The 25,304-nt window shown below is 37.7% G+C and overlaps 1 protein-coding gene across 1 annotated transcript in view; it reads right to left on the bottom strand.

The window, feature by feature from the left end:
- Nucleotides 1-25,304, bottom strand: part of TMEM178B (transmembrane protein 178B) — a 323,668-nt gene that overhangs the window by 275,385 nt on the left and 22,979 nt on the right. The window lies entirely within an intron of this gene.

The following is a 25,304-nucleotide window of genomic DNA, read 5'->3' as shown; positions in this document are numbered from 1 at the left end:
AATTTCCATATGCTGTTCTTGAAAGCATGCCCAGTAACTAAGTGAAAGTGTATTTCTCATGGAATAAACCTCAATGGAAAAAACAGCAGCAACTTTCTCTTGCCATGATACAGCCTCATTTTTTCCCAAATTGAGTCTAGCCTTATTCCCCTGAAATAGAATGGAGGTACATTTTATAATTCCACCTATACATATGTACTTTTATTTAGAGTGATGTGAAGGCCTAGAGGTGGAGCTCTCACCTCACAATCAGGAGGCTGTGAGTTGGATCCTAGGTAGAGGCAGATATTTTTCTCTCTGGGAACAATGAGAATATATCTACAAAACAAAATTCCTCATTGGCGACAGGAGGGGCATCCAGCCATTAAACCATTTGCTAGCTCCATTTAGTTGCCCAGACTCCATCCTGCAAGGGATTATGGGGTTGTTAAATGATGATGATATATACTTTTATTTCCTGAGTTTTCATTTAAGATAACACTACAAAAATGCAGTAGGGATGAGAAGGGGGGATGATTATCTTGTTAGCAAAGACCATTGTTTCTTCAAAGTTCACAGTATTTTCTTCATAGTATATTGTAAAAAAAAAAAGAGCTAAGCCAATGAAAAAATTTTCAGGTGTGTAAATTTGAAAGCTACCAGCTTTACACTCTCATCACCACCAGTAACCTCCTCCCCCAAAAGTCAGTAAAATGATCTTGGGCAACTCTTTTCATATCACACTGAACCCAATCAGGCATTAACTCAGTTATATACAGTATACCAGTAGTTCTGCAGCACATAAGACAGGGTCAAAAATCATCACAGTGGGGATACTGAGTCCCCAAGGAAATGCTTGGATCTCATGATCATTTGCATCAAGAGAGTCTCTCTAGGTTTGATGATATTTTCAGTTTCTTTCACCACTGAACAGGCTGGTAGGAAAACACATGGCTTGGTGACTAGAATGAAACCCTTGGTGATGAATCTTGTAATGGAGGGGCAAGCTTTGAACTTTCCAGCTCTTTTTGTTGGATAGTCTGAAAGGTAAAATGAACATTTGTCTGGACTTTGTGGTTTTGATGTCATGGTTGATTGGTTAGAGCTAATATAACCCTATGCAAATCTATGGACTGTCAAAGCCATGTCAATCCTTCCTTGAGACAGAAGGAAAAAAATGTTGATATACTCTTACAGGTCATCTTTTTCAACCAACAACACTACTACCTTAGTGCATTTGTATTAAGGGTTCTTCTTGCTCTGCCAATTCTACATCTCTTAGCATCAGGAACATCAGTCTCAATCACTGTCTGGATATGTGGCAGGGTAGGGTTTAGTTTCTGAACTGCAATTCTGATTATGTAGGTATTTCACTTTACCTGTCCATCATGAAGGGGATGACCACTCGGGGAACCAGCTATTTCTTCTTAGAGAAGCTGACAATAATGTAATAATTATTCATGCTGTATAAATTCATCTGAAGTGCAAAGATCCATGATTTCAATTCCAGCAGAGTTTGAACATCATAGAATCAGCTCTCGTTACCCATGTTTGTTGAAACTGGCCACATGATGCCTCCTGGTGGTCAAAGTTTCCTTAAAGTTTTAATCATGGCATATTGACCTGTGGCTTCTAATCATAGCAGATTTACAAACAGCTATAGGGCTATCAACCTACACTAGAACTAGAACTTTTTGAAACTTGTAGCAAGGCTTCCTGTTCCTAAGCCTTCTTGTTCCTAAGGTCTGAATGGGCAGGGAAGGCAGAGATCTTGAGAATGGAATACCATTTCAGTTCTGATTTTCACCAGTGCCTCCCCAGCTTGACAATGAGGCTAGACTAGTGATTATGCAGTGACACAGCTAACTATCCCCTTTTGCATCAGCAGGGGGGGGGGCATTCCAGCTTCACAGGTGCTTTTCATTCAATTACATTTGGTCTCCCCCTCTGGCACCTAACATTCTGGTATGCTCCAACCCGCAGTTTGGGAATTACACTGTTCTACTGTCATCCCCCAGCATTTTTAGAATTGTTAATTAAACATTACAATGCATGTGTGAAGTCACGAGGGATAATAAGTGCACTAATGGATAAATGGCTTAGAAACTGGCTCTGCCTGTCGATTTGCAGCGTTAAGTTGTCAGTCATTTAGCCCAATCCCTGCAACATCTATCACTGAAGTGTGCTAGCCACAGCTGGACAGAATGGTAGGCAAATCAAGGCAGGGCAGGGCAATCTCTTGCTTATCGCCCCTGGAATTTAGCCCGCTGTGATGATAGAGAATGAAGACCTTGTTAAGTACTTAGTGTTATTTGTAACAGAGCTCGGGTTCTCCATCCAACTGTCATATCCAACTTGCTTTCCTCCAACTCAGTTTGGCTTGTCTTAAGCAGAGACCATTTTTAATACACAGTAATCCCAAAGGTGCTTTTTTTCAAGAGGCAACTGGACTTTCTTGGGGTTTTTTTGAAGATGTTTCGCTTCTCATCCAAGAAGCTTCTTCAACCGTGACAGGATAGTGGGGAATGGAAGGATTTATACTCCTTGCAGACAGCTGGTCATTTGCATCCTTTCAGAGGGTCATTGAGGCCACTTGGAGGTTTATCTGTGTCCTCAGGCTCACCTGAGTAATGTTCCTGGTTCCTGTAGCCTGAAGGTTTTTTTCCTCTGGAAATCCATTCCTACTCCCACACCATTCAAAGGATGTTCATCCCAAATTGTATAACTAAAAGTCTATATGTTTATATAAAAGTCTAAAAGATGTGGGGGTTTAATTGAATTCACTCTGGCCATGGTAGATGTCCAGGTGCCCTCTATAAGTGGGGCAAAATATCATCACCAAATTGTGACTGTGGGGTCGAAAAACAAACTATGCAACATATAGTGATAGAGTGGCAAAATAGAGTCTATAATGTAGACTTTGTTGATTTCTTGACTGTGACAAATGAAGCAGAAAATTATATCTGTAATCTAGACATACATTTATAATACTTTACACTTTACGTTTCATATTTTGTGTTTCTATCTCGTGTTTTATTGAAGTGATTTTTTTCCCAATTTTATTATAGTCATAGATCAGAGACCAGAACAAATAAAAACACTCAATAAATATACAATTAATTTTTTTAGAATAAAATAATAAATAAATGATAATGATAAAATCTTGCCGATAAAATCATAGATGATAAAATCTATGATAAAATGCAGTCTATCAATTATACATGGTCTAACTATACTAAAATCACAATCCATAAACTGTGTGGCCCATAGTCAGTTTATTACTAAAAGGGAAAGGAATAAGCGGTGCAATGGATTTGCCACGTTTGTTGTATAAAATGGCTATGGTGGGTTTGACATGTGTTCCCAATGAATCCCCTGTGATTGAATGTACCATACAATAAGTAAACCTGTCCTTTAAATATTTAATGACTGTCCTATTATTTTTAAATCATTCTTCTCCAGACTAAAGATATTTGAAGTTTCCACTTTTCCTAAAGGCAGGATAGTGTCCAGGCCCATCTCTGTCCCCATTGGAGGCCATGATACCTGTGAGGGACCAAAAGCAGATATGCGCACAATGACATTACATGCAGGTGATGTGAATCTGAGATGCCAAAGCCAATGGTGGCATTTGTTTTAGGATGGCATCACACTTGTGTGTTGTTCATTTTAGCATCCCTACAGTTTTCTATGGGCATTGCTGCCAGCTCTCTTTCTTTGAACACATTCCATAGGGCAGTCTATACTTGTCAAGCAAGAATAAAACATATCCTTCAGAGGCTTTGTTTAGCAGACTAAGAAGCCTAGTGCTTTCAACCTCTTATGAATGTAAATAATGATACTTGAGATTTAACCTCTTCTGCCAAAAATATAGAACTCCAAAGATGGCACTGGGTGCATCTTCATGGCAGGTTTTGTTTATTGTTTTTGAGGGCAGCAGAAAAAGGAGCAGGGATTCCAGGAGGTGAATCCCCAGAGAAAAAATATAAACTAAAACATATTTAAAAGTCAACCCAGACTTCTACTGAATACCTTTATGCAGTTTTCTTGGCAGTGTTACAGAGCTGCCTTATTCTGGAATGGAGTGGAGTGGAGTGGAATAGGAATAGGAATAGGAATAGGATAGGAATAGGAATAGAAATAGAAATAGGAATAGGAATAGGAATAGGAATAGGAATAGGAATAGGAATAGAAATAGAAAGGGACCTGGAAGGGACCTTGGAGATTTTCTAGTCCAGGCTTGTCCAACCCGCGGCCCATGGGCCGCATGCAGCCCAGGTCAGCTCGTAATGCGGCCCAGTGCCCACCCCAACCTTCATGCAAGAGGACGAGCCAGCGAGGAGGAGGAGGAGAGGCAGGCGCGAGGCGAGGCGAGGCGAGTGCCACGCCAAGCAGCAACAGAAAAGGCAGGCGCCGTCAGAGCCAAAATATCTAATGAGCACCTTGAGCACTCACTGAGAATTGCAACAAGTTCCATCGAAGCAAATATGGATGCATTGGTGGCTGAGAAACAATGTCAAACATCTCACTAACTTCATTTCCAAATAAATTTAATATGTTAACTATGTTTTCTATGGTTTTTTTGGATGATCAGGTATCATTACTGTTATTTTATTTTATGTGCGGCCCAAATCAAATTTTCATCTTCTAATGTGGCCCAAGGAAGGTGAAAGGTTGGACAAGCCTGTTCTAGTCCAAACCCCTACTCAATCAGGAGAACCTATACTATTCCAGATGAATGGCTGACCAGTCTCTTCTTAAAAACCTCCAGTGATGAAACACCCATTTCTGGAGGCAAGCTGTTCCACTGGTTAATTGTCCTCACTGGTAGGAAATTTCTCCTTAATTCCAGGCTGCTTCTCTCTTTGATTAGTTTCCAACCATCATTTCTTGTCCTGCCCTCCAGTGCTTTGGAGAATAATTTGACACCCCGCCCCCCCGTACCCTTGTTTTTCAACTTCCCATTTCTAGCCTAGAACCCAGGAATTCTCAGCTCTAGTCCATTTTAGTTTCTGAGATCAGACCAGTTCAATGGACCAGGAATGAAGAAAAGGTAGTGTTCATGAGAAAGGAGGAAGATTAACAGGAAGACAACAAATGTGGCCTTCAATGATCCTTTTAACATGATATATATGTTCTCTTTGAAGTACATATTAAGAGTGGGTGGCCTTTAGGGGTTTTTACAGGTAGTCCTTGACTTTTGACCACAATTAGAATGAGAATCTCTGTTGTAAGCAAGGCAATCATTATTGTGCCAATCGTTATTGTGTGAATTGTGCCAAATTTTACCACTTTTTTTGAAGTGGTTGTTTAGTGAATCACACTACCATTAAGTCAATTCAATTTCCCCATTGACTTTGCCAGCCAGAAGCCATCTGGGAAAGTAGCAAATGACAATGACATGATTATGGGAAAACTGCAATTGTCGTATGTGTGATGATAATCGTAAGTATGAGGATGAGACATATTTTAACTTCATGCAGTTGCTAAACGAATCCTTTCTGGGGAAACCACTATCTGTTTTGGCTTTCTTTCTTCTTGAAAAATTGGTAGGACAGCTTCCATCATGTTAAGAAGGAAAATGTGAATTATAATTGAGGCTTGACATGGTTCCCTCTCTTCCATCTGAAGAAAAGGGAATATTTTCAAGACAGTTACTCCTGTCCCCCATGATTGTTTTTAACAGCACGTTCCCCATTATTCAAAATATTTATTAATCATGTATACAGAACAGTCTGTACTATAGACTGTCTTCCTATTTACTTGAATATATGCTGGGGTTTGGTAAGTGCATGCACTGGGGAGAAAGCCTAACCCATTCAATCCTCTGGATTCCCTTGGACTTTTTTCAGTGTGGTAATATCTTCTAATCACCACTCCCTCATCTTTTTATTTAAAAAAGTACACATTTTTTATTATAGATGATATAAGATGTACTGCTGAGATAATGGCTGGATATGAACTTTGTGCTAGAAGAAGCCATGGTTGGTTGATAATTTGTTGAATAAGCCACCACATCTGGATTCACATAGAGAGGGGAAAGGGGTGTAGTTTTGCCTAACTGGGTTCTTTCCTTGTGTTAACAAACTGAATGAAAAAGGCAGAACAGACTCTATTCAATAGGTGCTGTCCTTTTGTGCTTATGTACTATAGTTATAGATTTTGAGAGGTTACCAATCTACTGTATTCAGAAATCAGAATGGTTCACAGTTTCTTTTGCAATAAATAATTCTGCCTTAGTATTTCAAAGTGTACAAATAGTACTCAGACATACAGTCTGTGACACATGAAATAACTTAGAAAAAGTTCTCAGAAGACTATATTATCAGGCAGCAATAACCACATGGATTAAGGATTGGATTAATCTAACAAATAAAAGGATATTAACATTAGAAGATTACGACGTACAAATTGGCTGGCATGCGTTTCTTTGGGGTGGGAAGAGTAAATATCATACCTATTTCCAAAGACATTGGGTGAGATACACTCTCTTATCTATTTAAGAGAATCTAAAAAAGAACTATTATATGAAGATGCCATTATGGTTATCGACAATGGAAGCATTAATATATCCCAACGCCTTGGATCTTAATAAAATGATAAAATATATAATTATTTATTGGATTATAAAATAAAGGAAGAAACTGTTAAAGAAAGTATCATAACCTGGGCTAAAAATATAGGCCATAGCATTAATTTGGAACAATGGGGACGTATTTGGCAAGTAAATTATAAATTAACATTGTCGGTCTCTTATAAAGAGAATATATATAAAATGTTTTACCACTGGCACCTCCCACCAGCCAGAATAGCCAAAATGTTTCCAAATACGATACCCAAATGTTGGAGATGCAATCATAATCAGGGAATATAATTCCATATGTGGTGGACATGCCCTCATGCATGGAGATACTGGCAAAAAATTAGATCATGGTTAGAGGAAATAACAAAACAGAGAGTGAAATTTAAACAGAAATTTTCCTATTAGGAATGTTAGAACCTAACATGCACAGAAAATACCAATATTTGATGCTCCATATCATAACGGCGGTCAGAATTTCTTTTGCCCAAATTGAAAACAGACTACGACACCCCCGCACAAGCCACAATTATTATTAAGATATATTAATGTGCAGAGATGGATAGATTAACAAAATTATTGAGTGATAAAGAAGAATATTATTATATTAATATTATATTATTATATTAATATTATTATTAATAATATTATAAAATATGGGATGTTTGGTACAAATGGATAAGAATAAGACACAAAGGCATCAAATGATCTATGTAATACTATAAAACTACAAAACAATAAGGTTTTTGTGTAAATAAATGTAAATAAGAATGTATATATGTATAAAATGCCTAGAATGATGAAGAATCAAATACAGAGATGTATAACACATTAATAGAAGATATTTACAATGTAAACACTGCTATAGTAACATTATAAAGTATGGAAATTTGTTTTTAAATGTTAAAATGTTGAATAAATAAATTTATTTTAAAAAGTTATCAGAAGCACAGGCAAGTTGCTAAATTATGTTTTAATATAATTGTTGTATTCTTGAGTGAAGTCACATTAAACTGTATTATTTAGCTGTATTAAGCTGTAATTATGAAGTAAAAAACAAGAACAATTAAGAAAAAGATTTAAGAAAACTTTCTCTGCCAAATGTCACTTGAACATATTCTAAGGAAAGCACTATAACTCAGCATTTATGCTGAGTAGTGGCATAGTGGTTAGAATGCAGTACTGCAGGCTACTTCTGCTGATTGCCAGTTGCCAGCATTTCGGTAGTTCGAGTCTCACTGGCTCAAGGTTGACTTAGCCTTCCATCCTTCTGAGGTGGGTAATTGTTGGGGGCAATAGGCTGACTCTGTAAAACCACTTAGAGAGAGCTGTGAAGCACTATAAAGCAGTATATAACTCTAAGTGCTATTACTATGTGTTTTTTTTTATGCAGGTAATCCAGGTTCAGTTTAGGAATCTTGAACTGAAGTGTTTGCGAGTAACGAGAAAGACTCAAAACCATGGAAGCTTCTGCAAGTGAAGCTTCAGAAGTTAGATCCCTCTTGAAAAGTTGTTGGAGAGAAACAAGCCATGGCATGGTTGCTAGGAGAATGGAAAGCAGAACTGGTCCAGCTGACCTGATGAGCAAATAAATGTCTGCATGTTTCCCAGGGGAAATGTTCCCTTTAAGACCTAGCTCTCTGGAGAAGGCTCTGATGCTGAGTAAATTGGAAGGAAAGAGAAGGATGACAGCAGCAATTACAGTGATGATGAGTTCACCATGGAAACCCCAAAAGACCAGGTTAGGGATAGATGGTCAGGGAGAAAAATCTATCTATGTGGTCTCCAGGAATCAAAAACGACTTACACAAAATCAGTGTTTCCTTTATATCATGAATGTATCACAAGATATTAAGAAAATACAGATGTATCTTTCACAATGCTTTAAGATACTACACTTGGGTTTTGTTTGTTCATTTGTTTTGCTGTGACAGAATCCTATGGCAAATCCTATGTGAGATTGTGGTTTTTAGAGATTTGCCTCTTTTTACTCTGCAGCTCTAGGTTCACATTCAAAATACAAACTGTTGTGCCGCTTGTGCATACCACTCTGTAATTTCATATCATCTTTGACTAACCGTGGTTAATATGAAAAGTAGGATAACTAATTAAACCATGGTTGTTCCAAAAAGGCACTTTTTCCAAAAGGCAACGGGATTTTCTTGGGTTTTAGACAACCATGATCTGGATCAGGGGTCTCTAACCTTAGCAACGTTAAGACTTGTGGACTCCCAGAATTCCTCAGCCAGCTTTGCGGAATTGAAGACCAGAAGACCCCTGATGTGGACGATTGAGAATCTCTAAGATAGTAAACTGTGGTTCATAATATTAGAAATAGTCATTTATGCCATGCTCAATGTAACATACCAAATAGATGGCTCCCTGGCTTCACTAGAAAATGTCCCACAAAGGGGAGCCTATCTCCTATCTGGTAATTGGTTCCACTATTAACTTGCTTCTACTGTCAATTTTTTTTTAATGTACAATTACAATCTGTTCCATGTCCTGATGTTTGGAATAAGAGAGAATAAGGCCTTCTATGTGATAATTTGAAGACTGCGTTTATAACTCATTAAGTTGTCTATTTCAAAGCTAGCATATTCCTAGTTCCCTGGTCATAATTATTGCCTTTTAGGAAACTGTTTCATTTTTTTCCTGAATTTCAGAACTGTACATAATATTTTATATCGGATATGACCAAAATAGAATAGAGTGGAACAATTATGCCCTATGATTTGGAAGTTATATTTCAAGTTTTGTATTTGTCTAAAATTGCCTTTGCCTTTTTTCCAAGCATTCAGTTTACAATCAATTATTGCTGCAGCAATTTTTATTTTTTCATGACTAAGTTAGGTATTAGTCATCTGTGAATTTGTTTTCTAAATTTTTTTGCAGCTGTCTTCTATTAACTTTAATTATGTTACTTTCACTCCATGTTTCAATCCAACAGTATTGTTTTGAATTTCTGTCTCCCAACATATTTGCTATCCATCCAATTTCATATCATTTGCTACTAAAGGTAAAGGTTTCCCTTATTCAGTTGTGTCTAACTCTAAGGGGTGAGGCTCTTTTCCTTCCTTTAGCTAAGGGAGCCAGTGCTGTCCGAAGACATTTCCATGGTCATGTGGCTAGCATGACTATACGCCAAGGTGCACAGAATGTTCTTACCTTCCCACTGAAGGGGTACCTATTTATCAAGTCACATTTGCATGCTTTCAAACTGCTAGGTTGGCAGGAGCTGGGACAAGGAAAGGGAACTCACCCTGTCACACAGTTCTTGGGTCTTGAACCCAGGTCTGTTAGCTTTCCATTTGACAAACTCGGCATCTTTACCTGCCATAATCATGCCATGCAAACCCAGCTCATAAAGTTGGTTAGGCTGCAAGATACTTCTTCATTACACAAAGTTAGGGATGTGAACCCAGCAGTTTCCACATCTAAGTCAATCATTCCAGCTATAGCAGTCACAGAGACTCACTTCTGTTCCACAAATTGGTGTCCCGTCTTTTTCAACTCCTGACACCTATACTATCTTCCACCTTCTGTTAAGTGGTGACCCACTTCTTCCCTTTTCTTCTGATACCAGAGGAGAAATCCTTTTTACTGCTTTTAACTTCCCTCATGAGCTGAAGTTTCTAAAGCTATGCCTATAAATATTAGCTTCTTGGTGTTTACACACCATCTTACATATCCTTTTTAATTCTTAACTCAATCAAAAACTTCCCATGCCCACCCAAGCTATCATATTTTTTTTCTCATTGAGATAGTGCATGATTGCACTTCCACTACCTACCTTATTGTTGGTAAATTCCACAGCCTCCTGAAATTCTTTTGTTCTAAGGGTTTATCTCTATGGGATTTCTCCTAGCCCTTCTCTACAGTTATTCAAATTTAGGGTGCCTGAACAACTATGCTGCAGTTTTTCTTAGCAACTCATGATTCCACAGGAATTTACTCGTTTTAGGTGATTATCTCAGAATGATGGGAAATTGCTGTTAATTTTTGGTAGTTGGGATTGTAGGGCACAACTACATAAAATATGACTTATAGTTTGCAGCATTCCTCAATGTGGTCTGGACTGGATGGGAGCTGTGATCCCACCACCCCATCTAGAAATTCACATGTTCCTCACCTCTGATGTAGTGCATAACTTGAACATTTCGGCCACTGTGGCTGAAAATGTTCATTATACATTTGTATTCATGATGATACAATCTAGCCTTCTACAACCCGGCAACTTCACGATAGTTTGCGATCCTCTGCACCATATTCATTTCACTGAGATCACTGCCTAGGAATTCTGCGAACTTAAGTTCCAATATATTTGGAAAGCAGCAGCATGAGAAAGTCTAATACATGGTTTTTAAAAACTCACAGCAGGATAAATGACAGCATTGTTAGTGGGGATAGGTCTTCTACTTTGAAAATAAAATGTTGGCAAACAGGAAGGTATTCTTGGTGTTACTAACATATATACAATGCACCTATGAGCTATGTTGGCACAGTAGTTAGAGTGCAGTACTGCAGGCTACTTCTGCTGACTGCCAGCTGCCTGTAAAATTTGGCAGTTCGAATCTCACTAGGCTCAAGGTGGACTCAGCCTTCCATCCTTCTGAGGGGGGTAAAATGAGGGCCCAGATTGTTGGGGACAATATGCTGACTCTGTAAACTGCTTAGAGAGGGCTGTAAAGCACCGTGAAGTGGTATATAAGCCTAAGTGGTATTGCTATTTTCATCTTGAGAAATACTTAAGGGTAAGTTAATCATATTTGGCTGACACGGGGCTTCAATGCAGTGTGTGCTTTTTTGGTCTAATTTTGTCTGGCACGAGATGCCAAGTCACCGGGACAAGAGAAATACATAATAAACTAATAGAATCCTGCTGATGCATCTCTCTTAGTCTCTCCACCTGCATGGATAATTCAGGCCAACCTTGAAAAATCAGAGAGAGGTTTTCTTATGGGATCTTTATAATGATTTTCATGTTATTTGCTAATAATCTAGCCCAGGATTCCAGTTCAACAGACTATGTAAATTGCACAATAATTTAAGCACCTTGGGGTCGGATCATTAATTCTCTCTTTTCTCATCCCCTTTTTTAATAAACAAGTTTTATTGCGTAAATATTATTATAGCCAGAGCCTTACCATGCAATATTACATGTATCTATTCATAAGGAAAACCAACAACAAACTTAATCATTTTTTCCAGATTAGTGAAAGTAATTCCATTCCTTTTTCTATGTGCTGGGTATAAAAACATAGTAACATGGAGCTGGAAAAGATCAAAGATCTTCCACTTCAATCCCCTATTCAAGGCAGGGGAGAGCTATACCGCCTGAGTCAAATGGTTGTCCAGTCTATTTTTGAAAACCTCCAGTAATGGAGCACCTACAATGCCAGGAGGCAAGCTATTCCATTGATTAATTGTTCTCACTGTCAGAAAATTTCTCCTAGGTTGGATTTCTCTTTAACAATCACCTATTACTTCTTGTCTTGTCCTCTGTTGCCTTAGAGAATAAGTCAATCCCCCATTCTCTGTGACAGTCCCTCAAGTACTGGAAGTATTTTAAGCTGTCTGAAGTATCACTTAAGGTAGCTGAAATACAATGGAACAAAACATGTTGTTTTAAAAGCTGTCCATTATTGTCCGTTAAGTATTAGTCTCAATTTCCCCCAACCTGGTATAATTCAACACGTCATATAATCCACTCATCCACTGTTCATGAAAAATGTGGAAGTTAGGAATTTCTAGTTCAAACCTATGTTGACAGCGCCAGACTGAGGAAGTTTCTATTAGGTAACATTAAAGCCTGTGATAAACACATGAGAATTTGTTCAAGACTATTTCTACCTCTAATCCAGTTTGCCCCTTCAATTGGCACAGGTTTTCTATGAGTCCTCCCCATCAGGGATTCCCTGATACTTGTAATGGGAAATACCGAGGGATGGCCCTGGCATATGCTGTCTTCTATTGAAGAACAGCATTTTGCACACTAAAACTTACCCTAGATCTCATTTGCGGATCATACCATTTTAAATTAAGTATTTGACGGAACCCTAAATTCTTGAGGAAAATGTTGGCAGCATGGATTTACTTGACAATTATTGAATGCATTTTTCAGTAAAGTACCGAAGAGTACTCCATTTTTCATTAATCATACTGCAATATCCTTCAAAGACTAATAGAAATTTCAACAAAAACCCTGGTCTTGAAGACTTGGATATGAGACTTTTTCCCGCCTTTTGTGACCTAGTTATGCAATGCCTACTCTTGTATATCTATATACTGCACCTTCAATACAATTTTCCCACAATGTTTTCTCACCAAAAAAAAGCTTAATAAACTGCCCATAAGTCTGTCCAAAAGCATATCCCAAGATACAGCAATATAATGAGATCTCTAATTTAAAATTGTTTACAATAAAACCAGCACAATAAAAAATGCGATCTTTTTTTCATTATACTATTAAAACAGCTAATAATAAATACGCATGTAAATCATTGCATACAGATCCACAAGCTCATATCAAATTACCTCACCCTCAGAAAACAAATAAATTTGGATACCTGTCTAAAATTTGGCGGGGTGGAGACCATTCTGGGATTAGGGGTGAGGGCCCTGTTAAGAACTCCATTGTCCAAATTGGTCTAAAAACCTGAGAGAAAAACCAGCTTTTAAGGGCAATTTTTTAAAAATAATGCCAAGGTGGGCAAATTCAGTGGGAATATTGTTTTGCAAGGCAAGAGCCACAATAGAGAACTGCTTTCTGAGTCCCATCCAGTGACATTCTTTTAGCAGTGGGATCTAAAATATGTTGACACTATTGGACATAAATAATCCCTTAGGTTGCTAGCCCCTTTGCCATGAAGGTCTTTAAAGCTGATAATTGTTGTCTGAGCAACAATTCCTTCTGTCTGTTTCTGAGAAAGCCTTCTTCCCTTTTGTGGTTTCCTTGAAACCATTATTTCCCCACAATGCCATTCTTGTAACTTTCCAATCTTAGACCTGTTTGTCTTCTTTCAGAGCTTTGAACTGCTATTCAGGGACATAACATAACTGCTATTCAGGGACATTTTACAAGTCTTCTTTCAACAGGAGTGGCAACCTCTGATAATCACGTGAACTGTTAATACCACTCTATAATGCCTTGGTAAGACCACACTTGGAATATTGAATCCAGCTTTGGTCACCACAACATAAAAAAATGTTGAGATTCTGGAAAGAGTGCAGAGAAGAGCAACAAAAATGATTAAGGGACTGGAGGCTAAAACATACAAAGAACAGTTGCTGGAATTGGGTATATCTAGTTTAATGAAAAGAAGTACTGGGGTGACATGATAGCAGTGTTCCAATATCTCAGGGCCTGCCACAAAGAAGAGGGAGTCAATCTATTCTCCAAACCACTTGAGGGCAGGACAAGAAACAATGGGTGGAAACTAATCAAGGAGAGAAGCAACCTAAAACTAAGGAGAAATCTCCTGAAAGTTAGAACAATTAATCAGTGGAACAACTTGCCTCCAGAAGTTGTGAATGCTCCAACACTGGAAGTTTTTAAGAAGAGATTGGACAACCATTTGTGTATAGGATTTCTTGCTTGAGCAGGAGGTTGGAGTAGAAGATCTCCCAAGTACCTTCCAACTCTGTTATTCTGTATTCTATTCTATAATCCACGCATAACTGATTATTGTTCTGCCATTCCCAAAAACTTCGGTTTTAAAGACAGTATTGAGGGCTGGAGGGAAAAAAATGAATTTTTTCACAGTGAATGGTTACACATAGAGACTGTGTCCCCTCAAGATTTCCAGCCCAGGAGAGTAAATTTCAATATTCTCTATGATGCCTGTTTCATGTGCATAGTCCCTTCCAATGTTGGAATGTTCCAGCTGTTATACCTCATGACTTTCCTCTCATAGGAGTGTGCTACAGAGGTGGTGTTCAGCAGGTTCTGACCAGTTCTGGAGAACCGGTAGCAGAAATTTTGAGTAGTTTGGAGAACCGGCAATTACCACTTCTCACTGGAGATTTTGCACTATCCTTCCCCTGCCACGCCCACCAAACCACACCCACAGAACCAGTAGCTAAAAAAATTGAATCCCACCACTGGTGTGCTACCATTCTAAGCATTCAGCAATTTGTTTGATGTATTTTGCATTTTAAAGAAATAACTATCCTCATTCTATCCTATGTGTATTTGCCTTTTAAAAACTGTTTACTTTTTAAAAAATTATTCATAATGGAGTTTGACGAATCTTTCATTCTAAGTTCTGCAAAAAGAAAACCCGAGTGTATTCTTAGAATGTATTTTCCAGCTTCTGATCACTCGACACATTTCCCCCTAAATTAAATTGAAAATATCTTTTAAACCTGGAAGTATCTCTTTTTGACTGTATTGTTGATCTGAGCAAGATCAAAGCATTGGTTCATGAAATAAGGGGGGGGGAGGATAATCACACAATGGTCACAGCTGTAAAGGCGCTGAATCCTAAAACTGGTGATGAGGGCAGCGCACTTTTGATGTGAAGTTCTACGTCCAATTTTTGACTTAACTGAACAGTGTTTAGACACAAATGATTATGAAATCCTGAAAAATCGTTACTAATCAATGAAATGAGAAAATGGAAAACAATTTGCTGCCTTCCAGAGAGTATTAGACTGTATCAATCTTTAGTTGATAGAGCCATCATTTAATTAATTATTATAGAAATGTATATCCTATCCTATTCAGTGATCCAAGATTGATTGGATTAGGTTTTCACAATCCAGTAATGAGATCTGAAGAGCCACAGTTTCTTTGCTCTACTTCGTTAGATGTCATTTTCAATTTCCACAGATTCATTATCAATGAAAATATGCAACAATGGAAAAGCCACTAATTTTAAAAAAACTGAAAGTTGGTTGTGCAAAAACTAACACTTTCTAAATCTCATGAACTTAATGCTTGAAATAGCTCAAAAGTCATAAGGCAATGAGAGTTTTCAAGACAGGATTTCCCATAGATTCTCTCATTTAAAATTTTACTCAGTTCACTACTGGACTCAGCTGCTGAAGAACAAGCCATGTTGATCAAGAGACACCAATCCCATCCAAAACAGTGACAGCTGACTTTACCATCAGGGTCTACCCTGCCCTAAAAAGCCCTAACATTTGCATAATCCATCTTTGGAAAAAGATGGTAACCACATTTGGACTCTTTATGATTTCTGTGCTGCAAAACATTGAGCATCTGTCTGTGGCCCATTGGATCTTGGACTTCCTCCATCCAGAACTGGACTATTGGCTCAATTTGCCTTACTGCTCTTCCAAGTCCTAATACAGGGGTCTCAAAACTTGGCAACTTTAAGACTTGTGGACTTCAACTCCTAGAATTTTCCAGCCAGCTGGAAAATTCTGGGAGTTGAAGTCCACAAGTCTTAAAGTTGCCAAGTTGGGAGACTTCTATCCTAATAGAATGTTATTAATTCTTAGCACTATGTATTCTCTGTTTTTTAAAAAATAATTTGTTCATATAATTCAAATAATTCAAATAATCCTTCTTGGATAAATGCAGAAAAAGACATAGAGGAAAAAAACAACCTATTTAGTTTTATTTATCCTTTGAGTGATGCTAAGCATTTCATCGTGTATGGATAAGAGGATGGGAACTTTTAGGAAATCACAAAGTAGTTAGAGACATCTTTTCTTCTGGTACAAGTCAATTTCTGTTGTCCCCTATTTGTCTATTTGTCTCTCTTAAGTATCACAAAAACCAACCAAATTGTTTACCAGCAAGGAAAATGGATGAACGTAATCTCTGATAGAAGCAAGTGCTCTTTCAAACTGCCTTCGGTCCTCTAAAGGAACTATTTTCTATCTCCAGATAAAAGGTAAACATATTGATAACTCCCTTCATTTAAACAATGGTTCTCTGGTCTTTACTTGCTACAGAAATACTAAATGCAAAGACTGCTTTTCTTTGTGGAAACCAGAATTAGGAGAATGGAGGAACAATCCTAAAACCAGGGCTGGGCTGCTGGGGGTTCGCAGGGATTCAGGAGAGCCCGTAGCTAAGATTCTGTCCAGTTCAGAGAACTCCCAAATCCCACTCCTGGCTGGCCCCACCCACCCTGCCCTTCCCCTCCTAAGAGTCCTCATGCGGTCTGTTTTGGATGCAGGTAAGTGCAGAGTGCATCCTAGGGCAATAAATGGGCCTCCTGGAAGTCAGGAAGGCCAGAAATGGCCCCGTTTCTGGCTTCCCGAGAGCCTCTGGAGCCTGAGGAGGCCATTTCCGCCCTCATGGAGGCTTGAGGAAAGCCTCTGGACCTCGGGGAGGGCAAAAAAAGGAAAGCCATGGTGCCGACTAGACCATGCCCACTCAGCAATCGGGCAGAGAACCTTTTGCTAAAAATTTTGAAGCCCACCCCTGCTTAAAACCAAGGTATTTCTCTGTCTCATGAGAATTTGCTTCTGATATACAGGATATACTGATATAATTCTGACTTAAATTAACTTTCTTCTATGTGTTTGGTAAGTTTCAAGTGTTTTTTTTTTCATTTTCATTTTATTGTGTTTAAGTAACCTGTCTTTTTCCCAGGAGCTCAGGATGGCTGCCCAGTTTATTGAGCCAGAGGCAGAGGTGGCATTCAGCAGGTTCTGACCAATTCTGGAAAACTGGTAGCGGAAATTTTGAGTAGCTCAGAGAACCAGCTAATACCACCTCTGACTGGAGATTTTACAGTATACTTCTCCTCCCACACCCACCAAGCCACGCCCACAGAATTGGTAGTAAAAAAAAATTGAATTCCACCACTGGTCAGAGGGCATATAAATTTAATTAATAATAATAATAATGTAATCTCATCTAATTTTTCTCTCAATAATACATTTCTGAAGTTGGGATGAAAATGAACAGCTGGTCAAAGCTCACCTAGTGATTCTCTATGACTAGGACTATAGTAGAAGATGGGTCTCCCTTCACTACATCATCTCTCTTTTCCTTCATAAAGTTGATTTAAAAAATAAAAAATAATAATCTCTGGACCAGAAATGTTAAATATTTTAATTGTGTGTTTATAGGGTAGTAGAGATAAATCTCAGGGAAAACAAGCTATATGGCACCATATGGTTGCCAGGATTCCAAGTAATATTTTTTTATTTTATTTTTATTTGTCAATTGCTTACAAGATAATAGGTATAAGTAAAAACATAGTTATGAATACATGGATACATATAAGAAAAAAAAAGAAACAATAGGACAGGGACGGTAGGCATGTTGGTGTGCTTATGCACGCCCCCTACAGACCTCTTAGGAAAGGGGTGAGGTCAATAGTAGACAGTCTAAGGTTAAAGTTTAATAGACCCGTTGAAAACAAAACTCCGAATCAGGTAGATTTCTCAAAGAATTGCTACTGATATAAAGAATTTTTATATCATATTGGCACAGATCTCTGAAGACTCCTGTGATTTTCACCTAATTAAAAGTAAGTCTTGTCACTTTCTCAAAACAGTCACATGGTCCAATCACGGTGAGGTCTGGTTGCTGAGTGACATCACTCTGCCTTCCTCCAACCAGGTGTGAGAATGACCTTGGTTCCCAAGAGAAAGTATTTTGTTTTGGCTACAGAATCCCAACTATCTCGAATCCATCCTCCCTATCCTTCAGTCCCAGTATGGCAACATTGAAGCTGTCAAAAATGGCTTTGGTCAGGTCAGCTTCAGGGTTGACAATTGTCCCAATGTCCACCTAACATACATTTTTTTTTCTTGGTAGAAGAGTTCTTTATAATTCTTTGGCAATCTCTGATCCTTTTAATTGGATGTGCCAAGGATAGAATCAAGGATGGCATGAATGCAATTATCTTCTACTGCAGAAGCATAACTCTTTCCTTTTAAAGGTTGCTAATACTGCTCCTGGATAGCATCTCAAATTCCTAATGTAATTTTCTTAATCTTAAACTTGCCGTATGATAGAAAATATGTTTGATCCCAAGTACTGTATCCAGAATAGGGAGAGAACCTCTCGCAATCCAGATGCTATATGACAATATTTTCCATCATCATTAATCACTATACGAAAATCCAAAATGTTTGGAGGGATATGACTTGGGAAAAGATGGAAATAGTTGAATTTATTTTACAGCTTGTGCATGAAAAACTTGCCAGAGAATGTTCAGCGTTGGGAAGAGGTGTTTAATAATGAACATAATCACTTTGGTCCCTAAGCACCTGTTAGCAAGAGATGAGCCTAAAACTTGTTTTTTTTTTAAAAAAAAATATTGAATTCTATTGAGATCTTACACAAGACTGTCAAATCTTGAGAATTTTGTCAACCCTTTATATCTTATCACTGAAAGCTTATAAGATTTGTGGGGGTGGGAACTTATATCATTTCAGCATTTCTTTTATATTTGTGTATGCCCAGACCACTGCACAACATTGTCCAATGGTACTTTGACTCCATAAAGATTGCCTATTCTGAAGAAGACAAGATTCAGCAGGGAAGATTATTCCACAGGAACAATACATTCAAAACGAGCAATACATTTAAATTTCTTACTTTGATCATACAAGACTGAAAATAACAGGGGATTCAAAAAAAGTATGAAAAAGATAAGTTGATTATTTTTCTATAAGGTTTTCAAGAAGGAAAAAAAATGAGCAACTGAAGAGGGGGAGGATGATGAAGAGGGGGAGGAAAAACTAAACAAAGCTCTAGAATTAAGAATTGAACAAGGTGGGACCACTTGACCTAATGCATCCTTTTTAATGGCAGAGTGCTCCTTCAAGTATTTTGCTAATTTATTATTGTTACCAGTTCCAAATCTCCCATTTTATTAAAACTTTGGTATAATCAAAATTCACATCTCAAAATTCTCATGATCTACTACAAAAAAGATGTTGAGACTTTGGAAAAAGTTCAAAGAAGAGCAGCTAAGATGATCAAAGGCTAGGAGACTAAACCATATGAAGAACAGCTGCAGCTTTGGGGTTTGGCTAGTCTAAAGAAAAGAAGAATTAAGGATGACATGATAGAAGTCTTCCAGTATTTGAGGGGCTGCCACAAAAAAAGGTGATCATTCCTGTCAAACAGAAGCATTCCTGTCAAACAGACAACAAATGGTCAAAATTGGGAGAGTCCTATCAAATTCTGTACCTGTCAATAGTGGTGTCCTCCAAGGCAGTGTTCTAGGACCAACTCTCTTCATATTCTACATAAATGACCTCTGTAATCATATTAAGAGCAACTGCGTTCTCTTCGCTGATGATGTAAAGCTGTTCAATACCACAGACAATACTGCTACCCTTCAAAAAGATCTTGACTATGTATCAGAATGGTCAAACAAATGGCAACTTCAAATCTCAACAAATAAATGCTCTGTCCTACACATTGGCAAAAAAAATCAGAAAATAAAATACAAGCTAGTCAAGATCTTGTTGATGATCCAAGCTCTGTAAAGGACCTTGGAATACTCTTCTCTAATGATCTAAGTGCTAGAGCCCACTATAACTACATAGCCAAAAAGGCATTAAGAGTTGTTAACCTAATCCTACGTAGCTTTTTCTCTGGTAATATCACACTACTAACTGGAGTATACAAAACATTTGCTAGACCAATACTTGAATACAGCTCATCAGTCTGGAACCCACATTACATATCTGATATTAGCACAGTTGAGAAAGTCCAGAAATATTTCACAAGAAGAGTTCTCCACTCCTCTACTCATTGTAGAATACTTTATGCCACCAGACTTGAAATTCTCGACCTAGAAAACCTTGAATTACGCTGTCTTCGGTCTGATCTAAGTATGGTATATAAAAACATACATTGCAATGTCCTACCTGTCAATGAATACTTCAGCTTCAACCATAACAATTCAAGAGCACACAACAGATACAAACTCAAGGTTAACTGCACCAAACTTGATTGCAGGAAATACGACTTCAGCAACAGAGTGGTCAATGTCTGGAATACTCTACCTGACTCTGTAGTTTCTTCCCCAAACCCCAAAAACTTTAATCTTAGATTGTCTACTATTGACCTCACCCCTTTCCTAAGCGGTCTGTAGGGGGTGTGCATAAGCGCACCAATGTGCCTACCGTCCCTGTCCTATTGTTTCTTTTATTTTTCTTGTATGTACCCATTTCATGTATTCAAACTATGTATATACTTATACCTATTATCTTGTAAGCAACTGTAAATCAAATAAATAAATAAATAAATGATCAAATTATTCTCCAAAGCACCGGAAGGCAGAACAAGAAACAATGGATGGAAACTAATCAAGAGAGAATCTGGAATTAAGGAGAAACTTCCTAACAGTGAAGACAATTAACCAGTGAAACAACTTGTCTTCAGAAGTTGTGGGTGCTTCATCACTGGAGGTTTTTAAGAAGAGACTGGACAGCCACTTGTCTGAAATGATATGATATGCTTGAGCTGGACCAGATGACCTCCAAGATCAGCACTATTCTATTCTATTCTATTCTATTCTATTCTATTCTACTACTGAGTCATTCTTCAACTAATATTCCCCTTCAAGCAGTCACTAAGATTGCAAAGACATCAGTGATACATGCACCTGTTTGTTTGTGAACAGGACGTTCTCCAACAGAAAGTCAAGGGATTTTTCAAAATTAATGAGATATCTGATTGTGGGATTATTATAATATTTAGGTATATGATATCTTGAAGTTGCAGTCTTCATAGGTGATATGAAACTGATTCATTATCTCATAGCCCATATTTAGCAAAATTAGGCAACATACAAACTTATCCAGATTTTTTACAGAAGCATCTCTGCTGGAATTGGTGCAATAAAGACAAGTAGGGGAGAAAAAGTGGGCCAAAGACATCTAACAGAAAGGTGAATTGGAACAAAATTGCTGATTAGACTTTAATGCTGACTGCAGGGCATTCTGTATGTCTTTGTTTTGGCTTAACATTGAACCTCTGCTTCCATATTGCTCTAAGCTAGGATGTGGCTTGTAAGCGATGTTTTACGACTTAGCCTATTCTATGAACTCAGTCAAATGTGATTGATTCAATAAGGAATAGTGAAGCAAAGCAGGAGTTAATAGGGTGTATACAATTTCAACCTATATTTAATATTGTGTTTGGCAGGCTTGTCTCCATGCTTAACAACAGCCTGGAGATTGGAAATACACAAGCTTTGTACGAATCCAGAATGCTGGCCTATATATGTTTATCCTCTCTTGAAAAGAGAGAAAGATTTGGCATTGTCTTAGAGAAATATTGGAAATGAACAAAGAAAGAGAAAATTCAATAAATTTTAAAACTGTTCAACAAGAAGGTAAAAAGAAGCACATGCAAGAGAGATTATTGAATTGGACTAAACAGATCCTGTGCAGGAAGTCATTGTTTTCATTGATTATTATTTTAAAAATATTTGTAAGGGAACAAATGTTTTGTTTCCCTCTTCCCCCACACAACTGTTGTTATTAAATATAGTGTGTACTCCGCAACTTCTGCTTCCTAGCAAACTCTTTGGATTATTGAAGAATGTGAATTAGGAAATGTATGAATCCTTTTTCTACTTTATCCAAATGTTAATTGTCTTACTGAGTCCTTGCACATCTGCCCTTCAACTCCAGTCTGGTTTTCAGTTTAATGAAAACAGTTTCAGGATGGAAGCAGAGTGAATAACCTCAAAGCCATACAGCCTTCAGGTTATTTAATTTCTATGTGAATGCAAGTATAACTCAATATAACTTATTTGAATTATGTTGTTAAAATATTAGACTATTTCTGCTTATCATATAGAATCTTGGGGCAAGGGAGAAGATTATATATGTATATATACACATGCACATATATTTTTCCATTACAACACACAGTTCTGCTTGAAGAGTGGAAGGGAATGAATAAAGTGCAATCTGCCATGCAATGAGTTGTTATTCCCAGAGCAAGGGCTTTAATATCCCTAGTTGTGATTATGCCAGAAAATATTATATTGATCCTGTAAAATATATCTGACAGGATCAACATTACTTTCTCCAGCACTGGCAAAGTCTTTCCTATGAATAAATGTAATTCCACTATTAACTCTGACTTACTGGAATCCACCAATAAGTCCTGAAAGCTTAATAGTATAATACCTTTACAAAACAAAATAAATAGGATAGTTATATGAAGTCATCCTATGGCTATCCCATCTATTTGAGAAATAAGAAGATGTTGCATCTATCAGCATCTCTATTAGTCAACCTATCCTGACAGATTGATTACAGCCTGACTTACACTTTTAGTATCTATATAGCATAGACATGCTGTCCTGAGCCACCTAATGCCATCGTTCACCATAGTTAAGAGATAGCAACAGCACTTAGGCTTATATACTGCTTCATAGTGCTATACAGCCCTCTCTAAGCAGTTTACAGAGTCAGCATATTGCCCCCAACAATCTGGGTCCACATTTTACCCACCTTGCAAGGATGGAAGGCTGAGTCAACCTTGAGCCTGATGAGATGTGAACTGCCCAATTGCAGGCAGCCGGCAATCAGCAGAAGTAGTCTGCAATACTGCATTCTAACCACTGTGCCACTATGGCTCAATTCCACTGCTTCCTCCAAGGAAATACTGCTTCCTTCAAGGAGTTTTGGATTGAATACGTCCTAGGATGCAACTGTCAGAAAAGGGCTGAAAAGATGACTTCACTTGTCCTCCCTTTCTCTATTTTCTGGCAAACACACATCATCAGACACCCTCAGTCACATGCTTACCATATCTAATCTAATGAAAAATTTGCTTTAACCTTTCCTTAGTTCTTCTATCTTTATGTAGCCATTTAGGTATCCGTGTCAACTTACAGAATGAACTGTTTCTGATGTTTGGATGAACCTCTGATACAACAGTCCTTTTGATGGAGTTCTGAGCTTTGCTGAGACATGGAGGTTGATCTCCACATCATCTTGAATCTTAGACAGGTTCTGGTTTCCTTTTTGTTCCCTTCTATAAATTCCTCTGGATTGTTCCTGAGGGCCACTTCTGACATCTCTATAGGAACTCTTCCTCCCAGATGTCTACAGCAATATTATCTACATGCCACCGTACATGATTCTGGATGAGTAGAACCATCCTTTGTATCAAGATGGTAGATCAGATGCCTGATTTAAATGCTGATCTCCAACATATAAGGCATACGCAATGGAGACTTGGCTCCAGTATCTTTCCAGGCCACTACTGGATATTTACCCATTATTATATTCATTGACATCATGAGTGAAACATCATCTATACTGAATTTAGGGATAATTATTAGATGTCTATGGCTCCTGCCTTTTATATTCAACCTAATTTACTTGGACTTTCCCTTTGGACAGTTCTGAGAAGCTTTTCCAAATATGAAACATCTAAAGAAACATCTGACAAAACATGTCCCTGATCATAGGCTGGATTGTGCCTGACATGATGCAATGTCATTAAAATGGTGTGAGTAATCCTGTATTAATCATGCCAGATTTCTTACAGTAATATGTCTATCTTTGGATGATCACATAGTAAATTTCCATTACCCCTTGAGGACTGGAAATTGCCAACATCTGGACCATCTCTATCACTGTCCTCGGTCTAGTCACCGGTATATATTTGGTTCAATAGTTGGATTTTTCATGTTGCATTAATTCAATGACTTCTTCAGTCATCTTGGCTCCAGAAGGTTCACAATAGTTAGAAGAAAGCTAGCCTGGTGCAGGCAAGTTAAGTGCAAGATAAATGCCCAATTTTCTTAAATGGTCTTAGAGACCATAAATATAAAATATAATGCAGTTTTATCTATTTTTTATCTATTTTTTCCTATTCCTCTAAAGAACTATTAAAGACTATTAAAATCAGTTTTTTTTTCAATTAAATTATTAAATGGATTTATTTTTCTTTCTTTCATTCATTCATTCTTTCATTCATTCATCAGAAGCTGAAGGGGATAGTTCATAGATCTCTTTCCCCCATATCTTTCAATAACGTTCAAAAGAACAGAGCCTCATCCTCTCTGAGAGGGAGAAATCAGGATGAATCTGCTTTCTGGTTGTGTACAAAAGCCCATATTTGACAAAAATAATCTGTATTGGGCACATCCAAACCAATGTGACAAGAAAATCTGGTGAGCAAACTGGCTATTCCTAGCAGGAAACACATGAAACTTCTCTCGGCTTTGTCCAGAATGTTAATTGTTTATGGAAATCTTACATTCCTGCCCTTCAACCTCAATTTGGTTTTCGGTTTAATGAAAACAATCTCAAGATGGAAACAGAAAAAGTAATTCCAAAAGTCATATAGCCTCCAGGTGATTTGATTTCAAGGAGAATGCAAGTGTAACATTCATTGAGCTTATGCTCTTTGTAAAATATTAGACTGAGTATTTCTGCAAAGGAAGAAATCAAGACTGTATATGCACATTACATTTTCCCTTTCCAACACACACACACACACACACACACACACACACACACTTGCTTAAACAACAGAAGAACTTGAATAAGTTATGTCATGTGATGAGTTATTAATTCCCAGAGCAAGAGCTGTAATATCCCTGATTGTGATTATGCCAGAAAATATGATATTGATCCTGTAGAACATCTCTGGCAGGATCAATATTATTTTCTCTCACACTGGCATCATCCTACCAAAGAATATAAATGTAATTGTACTGTTAACTCTGACTTACTGAAATCCACCAATAAATCCCGAAAGCATGGCTGTTAATAATACCTTTATTAAACTAGCTAAATAGTCTATTTATTCAGCTTTGCT

The sequence above is a fragment of the Pseudonaja textilis genome, chromosome 5 (assembly GCF_049901715.1).
Source record: "Pseudonaja textilis isolate UNSWEBS1 chromosome 5, rPseTex1.2, whole genome shotgun sequence".
NCBI lineage: Eukaryota > Metazoa > Chordata > Lepidosauria > Squamata > Elapidae > Pseudonaja > Pseudonaja textilis.
The sequence above is the reverse complement of the archived record's forward strand: the minus strand, read 5'-3'. Positions and strand labels throughout refer to the sequence as shown.